Here is a 27,020-nt window from a genome sequence, read left to right as displayed (position 1 = left end):
CTGTCTTCCATAGTGGTTAAAATAATATACACTCCCAACAAGAGTGTATAAGCATTCCTTTTTCTCTACAACCTCACCAGTATCTGTTATTTTTTGACTGTATAAAGTAGCCATTCTGATTGGTGTGAGATGGTATCTCATTGTGATTTTGATTTGCATTTCCCTAATGATCAGTGATGTGGAGCTTTTTTTCATATACTTGTTGGCCACATGTATGTCTTCTTTTTAAAAGCGTCTGTTCATGTCCTTTGCTCAATTTTTTATGTTTTTTTCTTATACATTTGTTTAAGTTCCTTATAGATGCTGGATGTTAGACTTTATCAGATGCATAGTTTGCAAAAACTTCCTCCCATTCTGTAGGTTGTCTTTTTACTCTGTTAATACTTTCTTTTGCTGCAGACCAGCCTTGAAGTCATCTTTGATTCTTTTTGTTTCCTTGTGCACTCAAAGAGTCACTGTGAGAGGCTGATACTACTGCCACCACTTCTCTCCTATATTGTACTTGTTCTCTATTTTCTAATAAAGCATTGCCCCCACTGCCTGAAATGCAGCAATAGCCGCCTTAATGGTGGTCCAGCCTCCCTTACATCTCAATCATGCTCATGCCTTCCTCCCATCAGTTCTTTCATGCTTGTTGATAGGTGCCATGGTAGTACTGGGGAGTGACAATGAGTATCCCTTCATATTCTCAGCTTTTTCACTCCTATCCACCATCTTTCTTTCAGTCAACTGATTTTTGTCTCATGTCAGTGCCATTTGCTTCTCTCATGGAGTGCATGCTGTCACTGAGAAGCAAGGCACAAAAGTAAAATAGTCACAATTAGCAATGTAATCGTGGTGGACCTGGGCAGCAAGATAGAGAAACAGGGTTAGGAGAGCTCCTCCCAGAAACAGGACGCTGCTTGGAGCATGATGAGAGCATCGGGGAGCTCTCCTGAAGAAAGAGCTTTTGAGTCCAGGTCTGGAGGATGAGAATGTGCCAGCCAGGGAAGGAAGCAAGAAGCTGGGCCCTGCAGAAGGGGATGCATGAGCTGCTCTGAGAAGGGGCGAAGCTCCCTGCAGAGCCCGGGATAAGCTCCAGGGAAGAAGCGCAGGGAGGAGAAGGGAGAGCCCAGGAGGAGGCTAAAGACGACCACCCCAGGCTGGGATCCTGCAGGGGCCGTGCGGATCCGATTAGGCTTTGGTGTTTATCCTAAAAGCTCTCATCCTACTACCCTCATTGTGCTTTTCCCTTTGGGATGAAGGGGGTTATGCAGGCACAGAAGGATCAGACCTGCAGCTTTGGCAATGCCTGCTGGCTGCGGGGACCGAGGCTGAGCAGGATGGCACTGGTGGGGGCAGCGTGCTCCAGGGCGAGTCAGAGGTCCTGGTCTCAAACTCCTGCATATGAGGACAATGTCTCCTCTGCTGCATGAGAGGCTAAGTTCATGGGACACAAATTATGTAATTATAGGAATGAACCAAGCAAAGAACGGCAATGGCCTGGGCCAATTATCTCTGGTGCTAAGAACATCCATTTCAAAAGCCTGCGGAAAAATTGTATCATTTCTCCATGGAGGGAGAGAAGTTGCTTCTCCGTGTTCACTGATTGAGGATGACAGGACAAGGGCAGCCTGGTGGCCTGGGCTGATGAAGGCGTGGCAGCTGGCACCCCGCTCTGCACACACCTGGGGCTCTGTAGGTTGTCCGTGGGGTCCCCTAAGTCTGCTGAACATCTCTGGAACCCAGAACTGGCTCTCTCTTCTCATAAGACACCCAGCCCTCCAGACGAGAGACACATGCACAAGCCAGCAACTGCCTGCACTCGGGAAACCAGGTTTCAAGACACAGCTGCACTGAGAAAATACATTTCAAGATATGGGGAACAAAACAAAACAGCAGTAAAAAGGTTGACTGTTTTCTCTACTTTTTCCTGATTTTTGAGTTATGTGATTGAATCTTAAGTTATGTGGTTGAATATCATGAACAGTTTTAGTCTATTTTTTGTTAAAAACCATAGGCCCACAATTTGGATAAACTGGATAGAAATTTGAAAAACATAGGCATATAGGATGCAGTAATCCAGTTACATGACATTGCAAGGGATCTCACCACTTATATAAAGTAGGTTTCACCATGCACTTACGATGTCAGTCATGTAAGAATTGTTGCTAGGAATATTTTTTCTTGTGTTATGAGAATGCTTTTAAAAATAGTGTTCAAAGACGTTTAAAAAGTATTATTAATAAGTTTGATACTTGAACATGTACATGGCCGAGTACAAATTTGTATCTCATTGACTTAAGGACATATGTGATTCTGCCCTATCTCCATATGATAGAAACAAAATATGGTGCTAAATAACCAAATGCACATGAAATCCTGCACAGCTCAAATAGGCAACATGAATTTTTCCTAGAGTTAAGAGGCCCATTACTTTACTGGGAATTAGAACGCTCAGATTTCATACTGAACTTCTCTTTGTGGAGGGATGTAAACCAGTCTCTGACATGTTAAAAGTGTTATATTTGAAATAATCATCATAATAATTCAGGACTAAAGAAACCCATACATTTCTCAAATGAAATTATTTTTCTTATCGTTCATCTAAGATTCATCCCACGTCTTTTGTGAGGAACTGTAGGTTGTTTGCTTCATGTTGTTTTCAGTGTAAATAAGCAAAGCTGGGGCATAGGTAGTGATCTCCCCGTAACAACTCATGGTTCCTGAGTGACCTGAACAACCGCAGCCTGGTCAGGGTCCTGGTTAGGAAGGAGGCCCTGGCACCTCCTGCTTCAGCCAAGAGACCTGGCCATTTCTGTCTCGGTTTGTCTCTCTTGTGCGTCATGTCCCTGACACGGTTTAGACGGTGAGTCCCCCAACTCTGTATTCAAGAACACACTCCTTCCATGGCATAGACAAATACAAGCGGGGAATTAAAAAGCGAATATCCTATGCTTTCTCTTAAGATAGACATTAGCATAGTAAAGTAACTGTAAAAATCATACGAATACTAAGGAACACAGCTCCTAAACCCAAACATGCAATGCCCCTTTTCACAAATATATCCAGTTTCTCGTGTCATAAAGATGCCCAACAAAAAGAAATGGAAGGGCTCAATTATGTCATTAGCATTGAATTCCTAATCAGCTTTCTAGGGAGAAGAATTGGTGGTTTGAAATACAAATATCTCCAGCCAGAATGTAATAATCTGTGAGTTATGTATTGACATCAAAAACACACAGACACAGCTCTGCACAGAAGTTATTGCCGTGTGAGTCACATATTAAAACATCACCACCTCCCCTTGTTTTCAGTGTGAAGATGATCATTTTCCCCATCTATCCACCTCTCAACTCTGAGGTGAATCCACGACCGCACACTCATCATCGTTATATCGTCCTCACTCCCTCCCTGCCTTGATTCCGTGCTCATTTCATCCAGCCTCTGTGGATTTCCCTCTCCGCATAATCAAACTGCCGTATCAAACACAGAGGAAGTCTATAGTGGGCAGAATATATCAATTAAAAAATGCGAGTTAGAAAAAAAAAGAAAAGGCTTTCATGTGCCCACATGTCCCTGAGCTGGATTAGCGTGGCTGGGAGCAGGTTGAGTATCAACGCATCGCCCGGGGAAAGTTCGTAGGCAACATTCATTTGCACAACCAGCACACTTGAAAGACTCCAGCGCAGGGCTGTGTTCCTGGCCGCAACAAAACACCTGCTTGAAGTGGAGACAAAATGCCAAGCTGGAGAGAGTTCAAAAGAACAGGGTGACAATCACACAGTGTTGAACAACAGCAACGGCAACCCAATCACTGCAGTCTTTTGTCCATGGCTGCTTGATTGGGAAAGGCCCTGGCTCGGCGCGGCTCGGCGATGTTTCTAGCAGTGCATTGACCTTTTCTGTTGAATCAAGACCAAATCATGATGGGTTGAAAAGACGTGTCAGGTCCAATTCAGACATACTGAACCACACATTCAGAGCCAGAAAATATAAAGAGTTCCATTGCCCGGGGACAATCCAATTGACCTATGTTTTGTGGCTTTTCTTCGCTTCTGCCCATGCCTGGAGGCACCTAGACAGCCCTTATAGTAAGTACCAGGGCTCCTGAAAGAGTGGAATATCTCCAGGGGCCAGCCCAGGGTAATTCTGGGCAGCTTGACGGAGAAGTAGGTCTTTTGCAAAATGTCTCTTGAAGGGCCAGAAGTAAAACTTAGCTAAGTCTTTATAGTATAGCCATACTCAGAATCGCCTGGGAGATCTGAGATATCTATGAGCCAGATGTGCCAATGCTCAAAACAACCACAGACACACACCCTGTGATCAAAGTGGAAGTTCTATTTAAATTCTGATTTAAAATGTGGGCAGGAGATATCAGGAAGCAAATGAAAGACAATGAGGTGGGAGACGGCCCCAAAAGGCAGAAATGAAAGGGAAGATCCCAGAAGGGAGTCTTGGTTCCAGGACCTTGCAAGAAACAAGCCTCTGCCTGTTCTTAACTCAAGAAATCAAGTTACCTTTTCTTCAGAGTTAAATTTAAAATTCTCGCTCAATGAACAGGCATGTTCCCTTCTCCAAGACCACGAGAAGTCATATATACCATGTTCCTTTCTTTGCTGTTATTGCCAGAAGATACGGAATTAGGTGAGTATAATTTCATGAATATAATGGTATCAGGGCATAGAAGATTCTTAATTCCTTAATAAAGAATACAAATATCAAGCACACCTCCCACCCCCCACCTTTATTAAACATTAATGCATTTTGTATGTTTTTCATATATTGTACTCAAATAAAATTCAAGTTTCTCATTAGCTCCTTTCTAAGAAACCCAGCAATATTATGTTCCTGTTTTTGCAGAACAAAGGCACTGACAAGGTCTGTGGGAGGCAGACCGTTCTCCACTTGTGTCTGAGCAGGTGGAGTGCCCGTGGCCTTAGAGGGGGCAGCGCTGTGCAGTGAGGCTGGGGTCCTCATGCCACTCTGTGTCCACCAGCAGCCTCGGGAACTCAGGCAAGTCCCCTAACATCATGACCTGCCTGTATCCTCATCCAGGTCAGATGAGAAGTTCAGGATAAATCCTCCTTCTTGCTCTTTTCACCTTGGACATAATTCATAATTTAAAAACATTTGAGTGAAGGAGAAGAGAGAACATGAAAGTCAGAGGGCTTAATGGCCAAAAAATTATGTCAAGATTCTTATTTGGGAAATCCACTCAGTGTGATGGCATACGCTGTAAAGCAAACATGAGCATCATTTTTGGCAGACTCACCCACCGGTCAGGGCTGGCAGATGAAGCCCAAGTGCCTGAAGACACCAGGATTTTCCAGGAGTTAGAACCCTCCCTCCTCCACCACTTGGTCTTGGCCTGTCATCTGAACATCATGTCTTTGCCTAAAATTCTGACAGCTCTCAAAATGCAAATATCCCTGGGGTAAATTTGTGGCACCTGAGAAAAATGAGCAATCTATTAAGCTTAGTGCAGACCATCTTGAAGGTGAGAGGAGAGGTGGAAGGTGGGCAGAAAGGTCTGTCTCCTGAGAAAGGAGGGGTAAGGGGGCCGAAATGGGGAGATGCAGAGGAACAGGTCTCCTCTCGTCTGCCCGCTGCAATGTCTTACACAGGGGGACTCTACTCACTGCTTCAGTTCTTAGTTCTCTAAGCCAGGAGGTACTATTCATCAATTTTAAAATAAATTAGGGTTTTTTCCTCAACAAATGTGTGATCCTTGCATGCCTAAACATTTTTTTTCAATTCATTTGGCAACAAATGACGGCCTACGAAGCCAATTTGTTCCTCTCATTTAAAAATAAATTCTGGATTCAGATCATTAGAGCTGCTCTTGGGAGAATATGATAATAGAGGTTTCCGTTAGTGGAAAGAAATTCTCTCCCACTATAATATCAAGACATAAATTGTGGGAAGTGCCCTTTTATTTTCAGACTGGATGCCTTGTGATTTATATTTATATTTTTCTGTGCAATCTTTTTTTAAGGAAGTGATAAAACAAGGACCTCTGTATCCATATTTTTATTTCCTTCGTATGAAGGACCACAGCATACAAAATGCAAATGGAAAGAAGAGAATCAAGTTATTATCTTGACTGATATCCTCTATCTACCAGTCAAGATTATCATTCTATTCTCTTCTTTTATCAAGATTAAATATCAAGATGATTTACTCTTGTTCATTCAAAATTAATAAACATTATTTTTAGAGCAGTTTTAATTTTGTAGCAAAATTGAGCAGAGAGGACAGTTTCTGTACACCCCAGCCACCACCCACGCATGACTTCCCCATTATCAACATTCTCTAGCAGGGTGATTTGTGTGTTACAATTAATAAACCTGCATCGATACATCGTCATCACCAAAGTCCGTGTGTTACATTAGGGTTCAGTTCTGAGGTACACCCTATGGGATTAGACCAACAGATGAAGACACGTATCTGCCATTATTGTATTACTCAGAGTAGTTTCTCTGCCCCAGAAATCTTGTTTTCTGCTTGTTTGTCCTTCCTTCCCCCTGCTCTGCCCCTGACAACCACTAATCTCTTCACCATGTCCATCATTTTGCCTTTTCCAAAATGCCGTAGAGTTGAATCATGTTGTATGTAGCCTCTTCTTATGGACACCTTTTACATAGTGCTATGCTTTTCAGTTTCCCCCTGTCATTTCATGGCTTGATAGCGCATTTCTCTTTAGCACTGAATGATGGTTCATTGTGTGGATGTACCGGAGTTTATATATCCGCTCACCTACTGAAGGACATCGTGGTTGTTTCCAAGTTTTGGCAACTCCGTGTACAGGTTTTGTGTGAACGTAAGTTTCTAACTTATTTGGATAAATACCAAAGAGCATGCTTGCTGGATTTGATGGTTAGAATATACACAGTTTTGTGAGAAAACACAAAACTCTCTTCCAAAGTGGCTGCATCATTTTGCACTACCACCAGCAGTGGGTAAGAGTTCCTGGATCTCCACATCCTTGCCAGAATTTGGTGGTGTCAGTGTTCTGAATTTTGGGCATGCTAATTGGTGTATAGTGGTACTTTATTTTTTTAAATTTGCAATTACTTAATGACATCTGATGTTGAACATCTTCTTATAAGCTAATTTGCCTCCTGTATATCTTCTTTGGTAAGGTGTTAAAGTTTTGATCAGTATTTTTTTTCTTTTTTTTATTACAGAGTTTCACTCTTGTTGCCCAGGCTGGAGTGCAGCAGCATGATCTTGGCTCACTGCAACGTCTGCCTCCCGGGTTCAAGCGATTCTCCTGCCTCAGCCTCCCACGTAGCTGGGATTACAGTAATGTGCCACCACGCCCAGCTAATTTTTGTATTTTTAGTAAAGACGGGTTTCAACACTTTGACCTGGTTTTTAATGAGGTTATTTTTCTTATTGTTCAGTTTTAAGAGTTATTTGTGTATTTTGAATAACATATTATTCAAAGTACATGTTATCAGACATGTACTTTGTAAATATTTTCTCCTAGTCTGTGGGTAGTCTTTCCTCTCTCTTGACATGTTCTTTCACACAGCAGAAGTTTTAATTTTCACAAAGTCTAACTTACAGTTACAGTTTACAGTTTTCTTTTATGCTCTCTTCTATGCATTTTATTAATATTTTATTTTATATTTAGGTCCATGATTCATTTTGAGTTAATTTTTTGAAGAGTGCAATATCTGTGTCAAGTTTCATTTCTTTTTCTTTTTTTTTTTCTTTATGTGGACTTCCAGTTGTCTCAGCATCATTTGTTGAAAAGACTGTCTTTGCTCCGTTGTTTTGTCTTGGCTCCCCTGTCAAAGATTAATTGATTATAATTGTGTGAGTTGACTTCTAGGTTCTCTATTGCATTTCATTTATCTATTTATTTATTCTTTCACCAATATGACACTATTCTGATTACTGTAGTTTTATAGTAAGTAGAAATCATGTAGTGTCAGTCTCCCAACTCTGTTTTTTCTCCTTAAATATTGAGTTGTCTATTCTGGGTCTTTTGCCTCTTCAAACAAACTGTAAAATCAGTTTGACAATATCTAAAAATTAACATGCTGGAAGTTTGATTGGGATTGCATTGAATCTATATATTAAGTTGAGAAGAACTGACATCTTGCAATATTGAATCTTCCTTCTTAATCATGTGCATAAAATATCTATCCATTTATTTAGTTCTTCTTTGATACCTTTTTCACAGTTTTGTGATTTTTCTCGTAGAAATCTTATGCCTGTTTTGTTGGATTTAAACCTAAATATGTTTTGGAGTGGAAACGCAAATGGCAATGTGCATTTAATGTAAAATTTTATTTGTTCATTGCCGGTTTATAGGAAAGTGGTTGACTTTTCTGTATTAACTTTGTGTGCTGCAACCTTGCTATAATTCTTCATTAGTTCTAAGAGTTTTCTGGTCAATTCTTTCAAATTTTATATGTGGAAGATTATGTCATCTCTAAGCAAAGACACTTTTATTTCTTATTTCCCAATCTGCGTACCTTCTACTTACTTTTATTGTCTTACTGCATTAGCTAGGATTTCCAGTATAATGTTGAAAAGCAGCAGTAAGAAGAAACATCCTTGCTTTCTCCTTGAGCTTAGGAGAAAAATTTTGAGTTTTTCAGTGTTGAGCATAAAGAGATCTGTAGATTCTTTGTAGATGTTCCTTAAAAAGTTGAGGAATTTTTGCTATATTTCTAGTTTCCTGAAAAGAATACTTATAATCATGAATGGATGGTGAAGTTTGCTAAAATTTTTTTTGGAACTACTAATTTGATTATGTAACTTTTTTTTTGTAGCCAGTTGATGTAATATATTAACTGATTTTCTAATGTTGAGCCAATCTTGCTTTCCTGTGATAAATCCAACTTGGTCATGTAATACAAGCCTTTTAATAAACTGTTGAATTTGATTTGCCAATATTTTGTTGAGAATTTTTGCATTAATATTCATGAGATATTAGTATGTAGTCTTCTTTCTTGAAATGTCTTTGCCTGGTTTTGGTATTAAGATAACATTAACCTCAAATAATGAGTTAGTAAATGTTTCTTTTTTTTTATTTTTCTGAAAAAAAGATTGGAGGGAATTGGTGCAATTTCTTTCTTAAATATTCAGTAGAATTCAGCAGGCAACCTACCTGGGTCTGGTGCTTTCTGTTTTGAAAGGTTATTTAACTATTAATTCAATTTCTCTAACAGATATTGACCCATTCTGATATTTTAATGTTTTCTTGTGTAATTTTCAAAGGATTATGTCTCTTAAGATATTATTTCAGTTCATTTAAGTTGTCAAATTTGTAAGCAAAGAATTTTTAATAATAATATTTTATTATTCTTTTAACATCCATATGATTTTTGGTGGTATTTTCTCTTTCATTTCAAGAATTAGTAATTTGTGTATTCTCTCATATTTTAGCCAGGTTAGAGGTTTATCAATTTTATGGATCTTTTCAGAGAACCTTTTAGTTTTGTTCCATTTTTTCTATTGATTTCTTGCTTTTAATTTTATTAATTTCTGCTCTAATTTTTATTATTTCTTTTTTTCTATTTCCTTTGGGTTTAATTTGCTCTTCTCTTTCTAATTTCTTCAAGTGGAAGCTTATATTACAGGTTTTAGATTTTTAAAAAAATTATATTATATGATTTTAATGCTATAAATTTCCCTCTAAGTACTCTTCTTCCATCCTACAAAATTTGATAGATTACATTTTTATTTTCATTTAGATAAAAAGTTTTTACAGTTTTTCTTGAGATTTTCCTGATGTGTTTTGTTTAAACTCTGAATATTTTGGAATTTTCTAGCTTTCTGTTACTCATTTCTAGTTTAATTCATTGTTGTCTGAGATGAGGCATTGTATGATATCTATTCTTTTACATTTTTAAAGTGTGTTTTATGGCTCAGAATGTAGTCTATCTTTGTGAATGTTTCATATGATCACAAGAAGGATGTGCAATCTGTCATTGTTGGATAAAATAGTCTATAGGTGTCAATGAGATTCAGTTGATTGAATGAATATCCAGTTGAGCTCAATATCCCTTTACTGATTTCCTACCCGCTGGACCTATTTCTAAGAGAGAGATGTTAAAATATTCAACTCTTCTAATAAATTATTTCTCTTTACAGTTTTGTTAGATTTTGCCTCACATATTTTGACTGTCTGTTATTAGGTGCATCATGTGCATACACCTATGTCATCATGTAATGTCTCTATCACTGATAAACTTCCTTACTCTGAAGTCTGCTGTGTCTAAAATTAATATTGCCACTTCCACATTCTTTCAATTAATGTTAGCATGGTGTATCTCTTTCTTTCCATTTACTTTTAATGTATATGGGTCTTTATATTTTAAATGGGCTTCTTGTAGGCAACATTTAGTTGAGTCTTGCTTCTGGACCCACTCTTACAATCTCTGTCTTTTAATTGGTGTATTTAAATTATTACAATTTAAAGTGATTATTTATATAGTTGAATTAGTATCTACCATATTGTTACTTTTTTCTGTCTGGTGACTGATCTTCGTTTCTACTTTTGTCTTCCATATTTTTTCTGCCATTTGTGTTTTTAATGGACGGTTTTGATAGTTTAATTTTCTCTCATTTCTTAGTATATTATTTATTCTCCTTTTTAAAGCTTTTCAGTAGTTTTCCTAGATTCTCCAATACATACTTAAAACCGTGAGTCTTCATTCACATATTATTCCTCTTCACAGATAGTGCAAGTACCTGATAAAAAATTCTAATTCCTTTCTTTTGCCCCTTGTGTCATTGCCATTATTCATTTCAGTTATAAAAACAAACATGTACATATATATGTGTATGTAGTTTTGATCAAATTGTTATTTATTAAATCAGTTAAGAATGAGAAAAATAAAAGTTTTTACTATTTTTAATTTACTGAGTCTTCAATGCTTTTTCTTTCATTATGTAGATCTGAATTCCTGGACTATGTCAGCTTCTTCTCTCTGAGAATTTGTTTCAGTATTTCTTGCAAGAAAAGACTATTAACAATATATATTAGCAAGATATCTATCTATCTATCTATCTATCTATCTATCTATCTATCTATCTCAATTTTATTTTGCCTGAGAAAGTCTTTTATATTCACTTTTGATGAATAATTTTACAAAGTATGCAAGTCTAGGTTGAAAAGTTTTTTTGTCTTTTGTTGATGTTGTTGTTCTGTCAACACTTCAAATATTTTGTTCCACTTTCTTTTTGCTTGCATAGTTTCTAATAAGAAATCAAATGTAACTTTTACTTTTGCTCCTCTGTTGGTAAAGTATTTTTATTTCTGACTTGTTTCAATATTTTTTCTTTACTTTTAATTTTCTGAATTTTCAATATCATTTGCCTCAAATGTAGTTTTTTGGTTCATTTGCATGTTTGGTTTTGGTGACTTCTGAGCATTACAAATCTGTGGTTTGGTATTTAAGAGTAATTTGAGAAAATTCTCAGTTATTATTGCTACAAAAATTGCTTTTATTTCTTTCTCTGTTTCTTCTTGTTTTGGTATTACAAGTATGTTACTTTTTTTTTTTAGTTTAGTTTAGTTTTCTCACAATTCTTGGATACATTGTTCTTTTTCAGGATTTATTTTCCTTTGCTTTTGGGTTTTGAATGTTTCTATAGAGAAATTGTTTCCTTAGGTGTGTCCAATCTACTAATCAGGACATCAAGGGCATTCTTTACGTCTGTTACTACTTTTTTTTAACCCTATTTATTTTTGATTCTTTCTTAAAATTTCTTTCTGTTTACCTGATGAATTTGTTATTGTGTGTTGTCTAATTTATCCATTAAAGCACTTAGTATGTTAATCATAGTTTTATAATTTCCCACTGTGATAGTTCCAACATTTCTGACATATTTGAGTCTGGTTCTGAGGCTCGTTCAGTCTCTTCAAACTGTGTGTTTGCACTTTAGTATGACTTTTAATTTTTTGTTGACGTGTGGGGATAATTTACTGGGTAAAAGGAACTATGGGAAATAGGCCCTTAGTAATGTCGTGGTAAGGTGTAGGGAGGGAGCACGTGTTCTATGGTCTTAGAATTAAGTCTCAATCTTTTGGTGAGTCTGTGCCCTAGACTGTGACCTTCACCAGTGCTTCTCAGTCCCCTTTCTCCCCGTTAGGTGGAACAGAGTGGCTAGGGAGGGCTGGGGTTGGATATTTTCCTTTCACCACATGTAAGGCTAGAGTTGGCTTGAATTGGTATTTTCCTTCTCCAAGTAGGTTAGGTTCTAGTAATCTCCATTTGTTTAAGCTCTGATAAAACAGTTTCTCCTGAGGGAGGTCTTGTTAAGTAGAACAGAATGTTTCAGTATATATTTAAATAATTCATTTTCCCTGCTCTCTGCCAGAAGCTTGAGGGGATTTTTCTCCACTCTTCACTGTGAAGACCTGGTTAAGTTCCTGAAATGCAAATCCCAGTATGGAGAAACCCCTTTGACCGGGACCCTCTGCAGCTTTTCACTGTCAGGCTTGTCCACACTGAGCTTCCAGCAAATTACTGTTTAGGTTTTCTGCTCTGGAACTGGTTTCCATGGAAGTTTCTGCTCTAGAAGGTTATGATTTCTGTATCTATCTGCCTGTCTCTCAGATTTGGGTATGGGCATTTGTCCTGACTTCCCTCCTCGAATGGTTTTAAAGTGAGCAATTGATTTTCCAGTTTGTTCAGCTTCTCACTTATCATCAGGATGGAGTGGAAACTTCTAAGCCCCTTGACTACCAGACAGGAAACTGGAAAATGCAACTTAGAGATTCTTTCTTTTTTTTCTTTTTTAGATGGAGTCTCCCTCTGTCGCCCAGGCTGGGAGTGCAGTAGTGCAATCTCAGCTCACTGCAACCTCTGCCTCCCAGGTTCAAGTGATTCTACTGCTTCAGCCTCCAGAGAAGATGGGATTGCAGGTGCTTATCACCACACTCTGGTTAATTTTTGTATTTTTAATAGAGATGGGGTTTCACCGTGTTGACCAGGCTGGTCTCGAACTCCTCATCTCAGGTGATCTGACCACCTCAGCTTCCCAAAGTTTTGAGATTACAGGGATGAGTCACCCCACCTGGCCCAACTTAGAAATTTTTATAAAATAAAAGTATATTCTTCCTTAGAGATTTTTGAAATGGGGGACTCAATTTTATTTATTAAGATATATACACAAATATTATGTGTATATATAAATGTAAACATTTACCTGTGTGTGTATATATATATAAATATATACATTTATACATAATATACATATTTTGAAAACCTTATTTTTTTACTTAAAGAGTTTTGTCTTAGAATTTCCAATTACTGCATAGGCACATTGACACATGAAGCTCTATATAGGTAATTTAGCTAATAGGTAATTTAGCTAAGAATTAAGCAGGAGATGATATTGCCCAGGCCCAGTCCTCTTTCTCTTTCATCTCTCTCTCTCTCTCTCTCTCTGTGTGTGTGTGTGTGTGTGTGTGTGTGTGTGTGTGTGTGTATTAGTCAGGATTCTTTAAAGGGACAGAACTAATAGGATAGATGAATATATGAAGGGAGCTTATTAGGAGGATTGACTCACATGGTGAAGTCCCACAATAGGTCATCTGCAAACTGAAGAGGCAGGAAGCCAGTCTGAGTCCCAAAACCTCAAAAGTAGGAAAGCCGATAGCGCAGCCTGCAGTCTGTGACCAAAGGCTCAAGAGCCCCTGGCAAGTCACTGGTGCAAGTCCAAGAGTCCAAAAGCTGAAGAACTTGATGTTCGAGGGAAGGAAGCTTCCAGCATGGGAGAAAGATGAAGGCTGGAAGATTCAGCAAGGCAGCTCATTCCACCTTCTTCCGCCTGCTTTATTCCACTTATGCTGGCAGCTCATTTGATGGTGCCCACCCAGACTGAAGGTGCATCTGCCTCTCCCAGTCCACTGACTCAAATGTTAATCTCCTTTGGCAACAACCAGGAACAATACTTTGGATTATTTAATCTGATCAAATTGACAATAAGAACCATCACTCTGTGTGTGTGTGTGTGTGTGTGTGTGTGTGTGTGTGTGTGTAATATCTCAGTTATATCCAAACCCCAGACAAGAGGTTTCATGGACAGTGATAACCATATGCTCTTTGAAAAATATAACTACCCCAAATATTTTTTTCAGAAAGTTATTGATGTGATGGATAGAAGATGTGACTGGAAACATGTAGAAGTGGGTTCATATCCCAGAGCAGTGACATATTAGCTATATAAAGTCATGCAATTATACCACTTTTCCTACACCACTGTCCTCATCTACAAAATGATAGCACTAAACTAGATAGCTGCTCACAGTGGAGGATATAGAAAGACAAATGATTTCATTCTATGCAAGACATTTAAGAAATACCTCGTGAAATAAAATTGCATTAGCCAACTAGTCTCCTGGAAAGTTCTGAATAGGTGGGAGATGAGACCAGTGACTTCTCTCAGCCTAATAGATCTTTCTGCTCCAACTAGGAAGGGGAGAAAGATAAGAGCCACCTGGAAGCCAAGAAAGGAAGAATCACCAAAGACCATTTCCCCTGCTAAAACCAATTGTAGACGGAATAAAATGCAGAACGAGGCGCCTGCCATATCCAGACAAGGAAGGAACAAAAACCATGAAGATTTTAGCTTACGGTAATGAGATATGTCCCAACTATTATAGGGGCAGAGCTATTACAGTAAAAGAAGTAAATGGGGCCGGGTGCCGTGGCTCTTCCCTGTAATCACAGCACTTTGGAAGGCTGAGACGGGTGAATCACTTGAGGTCTAGAGTTTGAGACCAGCCTGATCAACATGGTAAAACCTTGTCTCTACTAAAAATACAAAAAATTAGCTAGGCTTGTTGACAGGTGCCTGTAATCCCAGCTACTGGGGAGGCTGAGGCAGGAGAATCACTTGAACCCAGGAGGCGGAGGTTGCAGTGAGCCGAGATCGCACCACTGCACTCCAGCCTGGGAGACAGGGTGAGACCCTATCTCAAAAAATTAAAAAATTTAAAAAAAGAAGTAAATGGTTTGCTAAAACTTTGGAATAACATAGGCCTAGATTTAAAAACTTGGACAGAATTTATTAACCTATGTCTCATTTTTTAAAGTCAAGATGATATTATCTTCTTTCAAGGGTTTTCATATTAATTAATTAAAATAATAAATGCATAACACATCATCCAGTACAATATATGATCTTAACGAATGGTAGTTATGGCAATGGTGATAGTGTACCAGTTAGCTAGGGTGTAATAAATATCCACGAACTCGGGAACTGCAAACAATGACTATTACTGCTCGGCAGCCTATTCGTCAGCTGGGCTCACTCGTGTGATCAGCTCTGGGTTGGCTGGGGATAGGCCCATGAGGGGTGGTCTCATCTCAGAGGGCTGAGATAATGGTCCTCATCTCCAGTGTGTTAGTCTAGGCTTGCCCTTTTATCAGTGCTATCAGGGGTCCAAAGAAAAAAAAATGAGAAAATGTCCATGGCTGTTTGAGTCTTACAGCTACTGCAACATCAAATCTACCACATCCTATTGGCCACATCGGGTTATGAGGTCAACTTGATTCAAAGGGAGGGAAATGAATGTGCCTTCGAATAGGAGAGTTGCAGAGGCTCATGGCAAAGGTAGTGAGTACAGATAGGGGGGGATAAGGACCCATTCTGACATCACTATACCCCAGTCAATGATGACAGTGCTCAATGTTTCTGAAATATCCCCTTGTGAAAGGGCCAAGGGAGGATGCATGAGTGGTGAGCAAATACCTCTGGCTGGTGTGTGGGAAGAGTGTGGTTCTCAAGTTTGGAACGTGCAGCTTGTTCTCTGCTTCAGAACTGCGTCCATCATTTGTCTTCAGATATGACCTGGATGCCATTATACCATAATGGAAATGTAACCTGTCACTGATATTAAACAGCAGTGACTGCAATGCAAAAGTTTGTGATATGGAAACCCATGTCAGACAAAACATGGGAATCTTCCTGTATTAAAAAAAAAAAACAACAAAAAACTGTCATGAATCACACATACAGATATGCTGACTTACTTTTTGTTTTTTGTTTGTTTGTTTTTGTTTTTGTGTTTTTTTTTTTTTTTTTTTTTTTTTGAGACTGAGTTTCACTTCATCACCCAGGCTGGAGTGCAGTGGCCAAATCCTGGCACACTGCAACCTCCACCTCCTGGGTTCAAGTGATTCTCCTGCCTCAGCTTCCCGAGTAGCTGGGATTACAGCCATCCACCACCACACCCGGCTAATTTTTGTATTTTTAGTAGAGACAGGGTTTCACCATATTGGCCAGGCTGGTCTTGGACGCCTGACGTCAGGTGATCTGCCCACCTCGGCCTCCCAAAGTGCTGGGTTTACAGGAGTGAGCCACGGTGCCGAGCCCTGATTTACTTCTTAAAAATGTCATGTTATTACTTTCTGCTATTCAGGGTGACTATTCGGAGAGGAAAAATCTAAAAATTACACAGCAGTATTCCCATGACTTAGTTCTGAGTGGTAGTGTTTTTTTAGATAATATATCTTTTCCATAAATGTACTGCATTTTCTAGTTTTGTAAAAGATCAAATAATTATTGGAAACAACACCAAAATAAATCCTGGTAAAAAGGCAAAAGAGGAATCCCCAGAATCCCTTCTCCTACGTGTGCCATGGTGACGATGGAAGGTGTGTGAGCACAGTGCAAGGCACCCATGTGGACGGCGTGGCTGCTGCCAGGCCCAGGTTGGCTGTCCTCATGTGAGCTCTGCCCTGGGCATCTGGAATTGCTCTCGATACTTTTCCCTTGAGCCCGGCATATAGCTATTTCCATAATATATTTTTTAACTGGACAGTGCTTTGTTTTTCAGGTTCTGAAATTGTAGAGACAGGCCAGACGCTGTGGCTCACGCCTGTAATCCCAACAGTTTGGGAGGCCAAGGCAGGCGGATCACCTGAGGTCAGGAGTTTGAGACAAGCCTGACCAACATGTAGAAACCCTTTCTCTACTAAAAATACAAAAATTAGCCAGGCATGGTGGCGCATGCCTGGAATCCCAGCTACTTGGGAGGGTGAGGCAGGAGAATTGCTTGAACCTGGGAGGTGGAGGCTGTGGTGAGCCTAGATTGCACCATTGCACTCCAGCCTGGACTACGAGAGTGAAACTCCATCTCAAATACACACACACACACACACACACACACACACACACACACATTTATATATATATAGTGGAGACAATTTTTTGAAGAGGTTTTAGAGATCGGATTCTGAAACTTCAAAATTTGCAGACAATGGAGCCTACACAAATGTGTCGAATAGCTTCAGAAATAATTTTGTTCTCTTGTCAGTGCTGAGTGACAGCTCTAATAAATTCCTACATTTTAAGCAGACTTATATTTCACATGCACTTGCTCTCCTCTCTCGAGCAGAGTGGAACATCTATTGTCAAATGCATAATATAGCATTAGAAATGCAAACTTGCTGTAGCCAATGGTAATGTGTTATTTAAAACTTATGAACCCAAATGAGGGCTTATTTTCTCCAAATTGAAATTTATAGTTTCATTTTAGGGTGCTAACTTGAATATTGATGGGACTTAGGCATGCTGTTATCAAATGGCAATGAGAAACAGAGCAAGGAAGTGCCAGACACAGAGGAGCGATTAGAGCAATGCATGGATCGTATGTAAAAGTTCCCTTACCCTACTGGTGGCTAAAAACATAGGGAGGCTTTTGTGCAGGTGGGGGTGGTATGCAGCTCTCAGTCTGTTAGTATTCTATTGGTTTTCAAACCATGTGAGTTTAGTGCCAAAGAGAAACAAACAAACAAACAAACAAAACCAGAAAAAGAATAAAACAGAAATGGCTGGTCCTTCACATCTTCCAGAAGAGGAATCTTTGAAATCCCATCACCCCTCTGTTAGATGAGCCTGTAATTAGTAGCTTTGTCTGTCACCTTGGCAAAATAGTTACAACGTCATACTTTACACAGTTGAAATTCAAATCAGTTCACCTAACGGACATTAAAGGTCAGGCCCTCCTAACGGGTCAGAGATTCAAATCAAACAGAATATCTGTTTTCAAGGGGCCTGCAACGCAGAGGGAAACACTTATTTGTGTACACTCTAGATGTCACTGTGTAGCACATATGACATTTTTAAATATACAACAATATAAATAAAATAATGTAAATAAAGACAAAATGCATAATAAAAAATGAAAAAGAAAAATAAATTAAAAAGAAAAATTGAACAAAACTACATAATGATTGCAATCTGAAAAACAAGAACAATTTAAAGGATAGTTACCCTGAATTAGGTAGAATAGAATAATAATTTAGAAAATAAATCAGTATTTTTTAAAAATCCAAACTCCTGTTCCCTACAGAAGTTTCTCCCATCCATAGGGAGTGATTCTCCAGATGTCCTTGATGGAATGAAATGCTACTTGTGGGCTCTATTCTATTTTCAAGATGGTTCTGAAACGTATAGTGTCACCTGGGTCAACTACTGATAGAGTTCGTGTGCTTCTCTGATTGAGTTGAATTGGTCAAAACTACAGGAGAAGCTCCTTCAGCCTGGTCGCTGCCTTGGTTGCAGCCTCATCCTAGACAGCTCTACGGTAAAACAGTCAGTCTCTCCCCTTAGGAAAAGTGGACTGCTCTTCTCACCTGGGAAGGTGCTGCCTGTTGAAGAGGTGCCTGCAATGTGATTCTATGTTGGGAAAAGAGTTGCAGGATATAAATGCAAAACAGAAAAGAGGAGAGGAAAGTGGCCAATGTCAACATCAGCTGTGGCTCTGGGAAATGGCTTCTCTTCGTGAGACATATACATAACTAAGCGACAACAGCAATGATACAGAAAGCATATGGAGGCAGAAGGAAAGGACAACCTCCAACCTCAGTTCATTGCATGGAACAGGATCATTTTCGGGTTCCAGCACTGACGCTTGGACACATTCTGAATTCCTCCTAGGAGAGCTGACTTGGGACTTTTGTCAGGGTGAAGGAAAACAATAGGAATGTAATCAAGTAATCACAATGACCAGGCCTTGAGTCTTATGGGGCCCACTTGTCCAACTGATATAATAGCAGAGACTCATTGCCTCTGTGATGTCACACCAGAGTTATAGTAAATGCAGTTGCAACTATTAATGGCTTTTACTTAAGAGTATGGCAAAATTGTCAAAAACACAAAGGATAATTGCAATTGCTTGTAAAAAACAAACAAACACACAAAAAACACAACAACAACAACAAAAAAACAAGATGCTCTATTTTCCTGGTGGGACAACACAACTATGACCTGTATTAGTCAGGGTTCCCTAGAGGGACAGAACTAATAGGATAGATAGACACATAGAAAGGAAAGTGTATTAAGTGTTAACTTACACAATCACCAGGTCCCACGTTAGGCTGTCTGCAGGCCTGAGGATCAAGGAGAACCGGTCTGATTCTCAAAACTGAAGAAATAGGAATCTGATGTTTGAGGGCAGGAAGCACCCAGCACGGGAGAAAGATGCAGGCTGCGAGGCTAGGTTCTTTTCTCCTTTTCCAATTTTTCTGCCTGCTTTGTATTTGCTGGCAGCTGATTAGATGGTGCCCACCAGATTAAGGTTGGGTCTGCCTTCCCCAGCCCACTGAGTCAAATGTTAATCTCCTTTGACAACACCCTCACAGACACACCCAGGATCAATACTTTGCATCCTTCAACCCAATCAAGTTGACACTCAGTATTAACCATCACAAGTTCACCCCTTGTCAACTTGAACCCATACACATCTCCTGAAATCACACATACTCGTCAAATAAAGACAATAATAAGGTCATAATTACACCTAACATAATACAACTATCCTTCATACAACCAGAAATGCACCAATCCCTGAGTCAAATATTATTACATAAACTTAACAATACTTAAATGCTGATATGAAGTCAATAATAATGATAATCTTATGCCACATGATAAAGGAGAAGGGAATAAAATGAAGATATTTTCTTAGTACAAGTGTATACATGCACAAGCAGGTTTTTAACAAAAGAAAGGGGAAATGCTCAAGACAATTACAGTTTTCATTTCTGCAGCTGGTCACACGGTCGGGGCTGGTATTGATGACTACCTTCTTCTACTGCCCATTCTGTATTCCCTTTGCCTTCAGCAGGCACCTCAGCACATTGTGGATTTTTCCTGGTGGAATGATCCAAACCTTCATTCCCGTAGGGCCTGAGCCATTTGTAGTACTGCCTGGATTGGGTTGTTGTAGTTTCCACTGACCATAATCACAGGGCATGGTAATACTAACAGCCACCCTAATGGATCTCCTGAATTCCATGCATACTCTTCCTTACTTCAGTTGTGGAGTAGTAGACAGATTTCATCTGGATAGTCTGGGTCAATCACCCCAACCAACATTGTAACTCCCTTCTTAGTCTGCTGACTTTAAGAAAGGAGGAGCCTGAAGTGTCCAGTTGGCAATCTTAACTTGCAGTTCAATGGAATCATTGTTGTGTCTCCTGGTGGCAGTGATCCTCTGTCTGGAATTGAGACCTGAAGTCCAGCAGAACATAATGTCGTGGAAACAGGAAGCAAAAATATTGCTAGTGGATCACTAGGGGTGATGGTGAGTGGTGCCACTTTCACTTTCACATGTTGATTCCTGGACCCATGAATCCTGGCTGTGACAGAAACAGTAAAATACATTGGACACCGATTCAGAGCATACATGCCCATTGGATAACTTTGCTTCTGCCCTGCCAAGTATTGTCACCTAGTTGGCATTATAATTGTGACTTCAAAAGGCCATTCCACCGTTCTATCAATGCAGCTGCTTCAGGATGATGGGGAACATGATAAGACCAGTGAATTCCATGAGCATGAGCCCACTACCTTACTTCTTTAGCCATAAAGTGAGCGCCTTGGTGAGAGGCAATGCTGTGTGGAGTACCATGATGGTGGAAAAGGCATTCTGTCAGTCCGCGGATGGTAGCCTTGGCAGAAGCACTGCATGCAGGATAGGCAAACCCATATCCGGAGTAAGTGTCTATTCCAGTGAAGACAAATATCTTCCTTTTCCATGATAGTAGAGGTTCAATATAATCAACCTGCCACCAGGTAGCTGGCTGATCACCCCGAGGAATGGTGCCATATTGAGGGATCGGTGTTGGTCTCTGCTGTTGGTAAATTGGGCTCTCAGCAGTGGCTGTAGCCAGGTCAGCCTTGGTAAGTGGAAGTCCCTGTTGCTGAGCCCATGTGTCACCTCCATCCCTGCCACCATGGCCACTTTGTTCATGGGCCCATTGGGCGATGACAGGGGTGGCTGGGGAAAGAGGCTGAGTGGTATCACAGAATGAGTCATTTTATCCACTTGATTATTAAAATCCTCCTCTGCTGGCGTCACTCACTGGTGAGCACTTACATGGGATAAGAATATCTTCACAGTTTTTGACCACTCAAAGAGGTTCATCCACATAATTCTTCTCTAAATTTCTTTGTGATCAATTTTCCAATCATGCTTCTTCCATGTCCCTGACCATCCAGCCAAGCCTTTGGCTGTAGCCCATGAGTCAGTATATAATCACACATCTGGCCATTTCTCCTCATGCAAAGTGCACAATCCGGTGCACTGCTCAAAGTTCCGTCCACTGGGAATATTTTCCTTCACCACTATCCTTCAGGGATGGCCTAGAAAAGGTCTGTGGTGCTGCAGCTGTCCACTTTTGGGTGGTGCCTGCATATCATGCAGAATCATCTGTGGCCCTAGTCTTTTCTTGCTCTGTCAACTGATCATAGGAAATTCCCCATGAGGCCATCGGTGCAGGCTTGGGGAGGAGGCAGGGCTGCAGGAGTGGAGACTATGGGCATTTGAGTAACTTCCTCGTGTAACTTACTTGTGCTTTCAGGAACTGCTTAAACCCAATCATGTATATACTTCATTTGATGATGGAATGCTGCTGTGTAAGACCCACTTTATGGCTAGATGGGTCAGAAAGCACCCAGTTTATGATAGGCAATTCAGGTTGCATGGTGACTTGATAACCCATAGTTAAACGTTCAGTTTCCATCAAAACCCAGTAATAGGCCAAGAGCTGTCTCTCAAAAGGAGAGTAGTTACCTGCAGAAGATGGCCTTGCTCCCAAATCCTAGAGGCCTCCACTTTGATTCACCTATGGGGGCCTGCCAAAGGCTCCAAACAGCATCCCTATCTGCCACTGACACCTCAAGTGTCATTGGATATGCTGGGTCATATGGCCCAAGTGGCAGAGCAGTTTGCACAGCAGCCTGGACCTGTTGCAGAGCCTTCTCCTGTTCTGGACCCCACTCAAAACTGGCAGCCTTTCAGGTCACTCGATAAATGGGCAGGATTAACACACCCAAATGGGGAAGGTGTTGCCTCCAAAATCCAAATAGGCCCACTAGGCATTGTGCCTCTTTCTTGGTTGTAGGAGGGACCAAATGCAGCAACTTATCCTTCACTTTAGAAGGAATATCTCAACAGTCCCCACACCACTGGACCCCTAGAAATTTTACTGAGGTACAAGGTCCCTGAATTTTTGTCGAATTTATTTCCCATCCTCTGGTACTCAAATGTTTCACCAATAAGTCAGTCCAGTGTGTTTGCTACTTCTTTCTCACTGGATCAAATCAGCATAGTGCCATCAGTGTAATAGATCAATATAATGCTTTGCAGAAGCAAAAAGCAATCAATTTCTCTCTGAATAAGATTATGACACAAAGTTGGAGAGTTGATATACCCCTGAAGTAGGACAGTAAATGTATATTGCTGGCCTTGCCAGCTGAAGGCAAATTGCTTCTGGTGGGCCTTATGAACAGGAATGGAGAAAAAGGCATTTGCCAAGTCAATGACTGCATACCAGGTACCAGGAAATGTGTTCATTTGCTCAAGCAATAAACCACGTTTGGTACAGCAGCTGGAATTGGAGTCACCACTTGGTTAAGCTTACAACAATCCACTGTCATTATCCAAGATTGATCTGTCTTCTGCACAGGCCAAATGGGAGAGTTGAATGAAATGTGGTGGGAATTACTATCCCTGAGTCTTTCAAGTTCTTGATGGTGGCACTAATCTCCATAATCCCTCCAGGGATGCAATATTGTTTTTTATTTACTGTTTTCCTAGGTATAGGCAGCTCTAATGGCTGCCATTTGACCTTTACCACCATCGTTGCCTCAACCTACCAGTCAGGGAGCCAATGTGTGGGGTTCTGCCAGCTGCTAATTATGTCTATGCCAATTATGCATTCTGGCACTGGGGAAATGACAACAGTTTGAGTCCAGGGACCCATTGGACCTATCGTAAGTCAGACCTGTGCTAAAACTCCATCAGTTACCTGACCTCCATAAATCTCTATTTTAACTGCAGTACCAGGATGATGTTTTGGGTCCCCTGGAAACAATGTCAGCTCAGAGCCAGTATCCAGGAGTCCCCAAAATATCTGATCACATTCCTTTCCCCAGTGCACAGTTACCCTGGTAAAAGGTTGGTGGTATCCTTGGGGAATGATGGCAGAAAGATTTACTGCATAACTTTTCAGTAACGTAATGGGGTTCTTTCTTAAGGGGACACAGCCTCCCCTTCATTCAAAGGGTTCTGGCTCTGTAAACTGGCTCAAGTCTGGAAATTGATTGTGGGTGCATGATTCTCTGTTTTTATACTTCAAATTAGTCTTTTGTCCATTCGACCTAGAAGTTTTCTCCTTATATAAATTAAGTAAGAATGCAGTAGACTTCCTATCAATTTCACTTCTAGGAACACCGTGATTAATTAGCCAGTGCCAGAGCTCTGCAAGAGTCAGACTCTTCTGATTGCCTCTTTGCCTCTTCAGTCCATGATGGCAGCTACATCCACCTTGCTTTTGATGGTTGAGTGGTGCCATTGGCTCCTGCCACCTCCAGATCCAATAATTCCCATTGTATTTAAATTTTGTAGTTGAGTGACTGTGGTTCCCACTGTTAGATCTGTCATACAGAGAAGAGCAATTACAGGACTCTTCAAAGATGCAGTTGCTGCTCTTGTAAATCCATTTCTCAAGACATTGGCCAAGGGTGTATGTTCTGGACCCCCCCAAGATGGGATGAGTAAGTTTAAAGTGACTAATCCACTCCACCATCCCAATCTCCCTAAGCCTTTGGATCCCTATCTGTATATTAAACCAAGGGAAGTCAGGCATTTCCAACTCCTTCACAGTGGGCCATCTTTTAATCCATATTTCAACTAACCAAGCAAGTAAACTATCAGAACATTTTTAAACTCCCTGAGCTGCAACATTAAATGCAGAGTCCCAACTTAGTGGGTCCAAATCAATAAATTCAGCCTGATCCTACTCTAAGTTCCTTCTACCATTATCCCACACCCTTAATATGCATTTCCATGCTTGTTCCCCAAATTTCTGTTTATGTAAATTAGAAAACTCAAGCAGTTCTTTTTGAGAGTAATACACCTCCTCATGGATCACACTCTCAATATCACCTCTAGAGACCTGCCAGGGCTTTAGTCTAGTTATTGGTCTAGAAGTAAACATGGGTGTAGCGGGTGGCTCCTGAGGAGAATCAACATTCTTTTGCCTGGAAACTGCCTCAGAGGAGGCCATCACTGTTCCCTCAGGCAACACAGGGTTTATCTCTTCAGGCAAAGGTGGAAAGGCTGATGGCAGGATGAGTCGGGGAGGAGATGTTGCCACTACTGGAAATGGGGAAACTGCTCCTTCTAGCAAAAAAGATTCATCAAGGTTTACAAACTTAGTGTCCCCAGCTTCATCACGGTCCTCCCACACATCCCCATTCCAAGTTGCAGGGTCCCATTCTTTTCCAATCAATGCCCTCACTTTAACAGTAGACACCTAATGAGGTTGTGCATGCACCTTTTTTTTCAGGTCAGCCACTTGCATGGTAAGAGCTTGTGTCTGATTTTCCACAATTTCAGCTCTTTCTGTATAGGAGATAAGACTCTCACTCAGGGCAATCTTAGCAGATGGGAGGCCCAGTATCTGCTTCTGAAGCTGGGAGTTCATCATTTTCTTTCATCACTTTGTCCACTGAACTTAGGAGCAACCAACCAGCTTCATTATGTCCCTTGGTTCTTCACATATGGTCAAAGGTATTATGTACAGAGTCACTAAACTCCTTGCCTCTCATGAGTGGTGAATCAAGAGTGGCAAATGCATTTATTTTGCATAACTCTCTAAACAGTTCATGCCAAACTATCAGTGTTCTCCCTACTATTAGAAGTAGAGTCTTTAGCATTTTGGGGCTTAATCATATTAAGCAGCCAACTCCCAAAACCCCAAAACCAACTAAAGAACTCTATCTTTAATACTCTGTTCCTCTAGAACCACTCCTGGTATCAGAATCTGTATCAAACAGGATTCCCTAGAGGGACAGAACTAATAGGAAAGATCTATACGTATAAAGGGGAGCTTATTAAGTTGTAACTTACACTATCACAAGATACCACATTAGGCTGTCTGCAATCTTGAGGAGCAAGGAGAGCCAGTCTGAATCTCAAAACTGAACAACTTGGAGTCTAATGTTCCAGGCCAGGAAGCATCCAGCATGGGAGAAAGGTGTGGACTGGGAGGCTAGGCCAGTTTTACCTTTTCGTATTTTTCTGCCTGCTTTATATTCACTGGCCACTGATTATGCCCATGAGATTAAGGGTGGGTCAGCCTTCCCCAACCCACTGACTCAAATGTTAATCTCCTTTGGTAACATCCTGGCAGACACATCCAGGATTAATACTTTGCAGACTTGAATCCAATCAACTTGACACTCAGCATTAACCATCACAGGACCTGTTGATGTGCTGACCAGCTGGAGTATTCCCTGCTTCACTTGGCCCTTCCTGGAGTGCCAGTTAACCAGATCAGTCCCTGGCCCACTGGGTTTGTTCTTCTCACATTGATTCATGTCTCTTGTCTCCATTGCTGAACCAAGACCCATCTGCTGTGTATTGCAATTGAGTATGATTATCTCCATACATCAGTACACTTGCATGAGGGACTTGGAGCCACTCAGGATGTGGTCAGGTCTCCTTGCTGGCAAGTGTTTGCAGCAGGATTTGAATAATAACATCTGGAGCTTGAAGATCACAAATGTCTTTGAAGATGCTATGGATCAGGAATGTCCTTGAAGATGCTGATCCCTGGCTATTCCATGATTTGGGAAACACAAGCCAAACTCAAGTAGACATTACACTGAATTTCCTTGTTCTCATGTCTCCTTTTAATGCATAGGGTTTGCTCTAGACTTAATGTTTTTGTCCTTTTAAAATTCATTTGTTGAAGTCATCACCCACAATGTGATGGTATCAAGGAGGCGGGCATTTGGTAGGAGATTAGGTCATGAGACTGGAATCCTCAGGAATGGGATTAGTGCTGTTATAAAAGAGACCCAGAGAGCTCTCTTGCCTCTCGCACCATGGGAGGACACTGTGAGGAGGTGCCCTCTGTGAACCAGGATACAGGGTTTCGCTAGACACAGAATCTGTCAGTGCCTTGATCTTGAATGTCCCAGCCTCCAGAACTGTGAGGATTACATTAATGTTGTTCATGTTAACGTCTATGGTATTCAGTCACAGCAACTCAAATAGATAGACAGGATTATGGGCAAGAATATTATTTTCAGGCCCCTTCCTTCTTCTTCCTATTCTTACGGCATTTCTTTTCTTTGGCGTTTAACACTTCCAAACGTTAGATGACCTTGGAGACTTACAAATTGATACAAGTTGGAAACTTCTGTACACATTTTAGCAAAATAAACACTATTTTGAAATACCTGGAATTGCATGTAAGTCTTATATATTTGGAACACACGCACACACATTCTCTCTCTCTCTCTCTGTCTCTCTCTCTCTCCCCTCAAAGTTTGCTGTGATAGAGCACTAAGCAGCTGTTTGTCTTTGGTGTCTTACCGTTGACATGCCATGGTTTCTTTCCAGGTGTGAAATGGTTATTAGAATAGTATTTGTAAATGAATACTTACCACATTGTCTGCCACACATCCTTTTTTTCATTTAAAAACTTTTGCTGCACCTATCAATCACTATGGCACATGTACACCTATGTAACAAACCTGCT

The sequence above is a fragment of the Chlorocebus sabaeus genome, chromosome 4, assembly GCF_047675955.1.
Source record: "Chlorocebus sabaeus isolate Y175 chromosome 4, mChlSab1.0.hap1, whole genome shotgun sequence".
Classification (NCBI taxonomy): Eukaryota; Metazoa; Chordata; class Mammalia; order Primates; family Cercopithecidae; genus Chlorocebus; species Chlorocebus sabaeus.
This window is presented reverse-complemented; position numbering follows the sequence as displayed.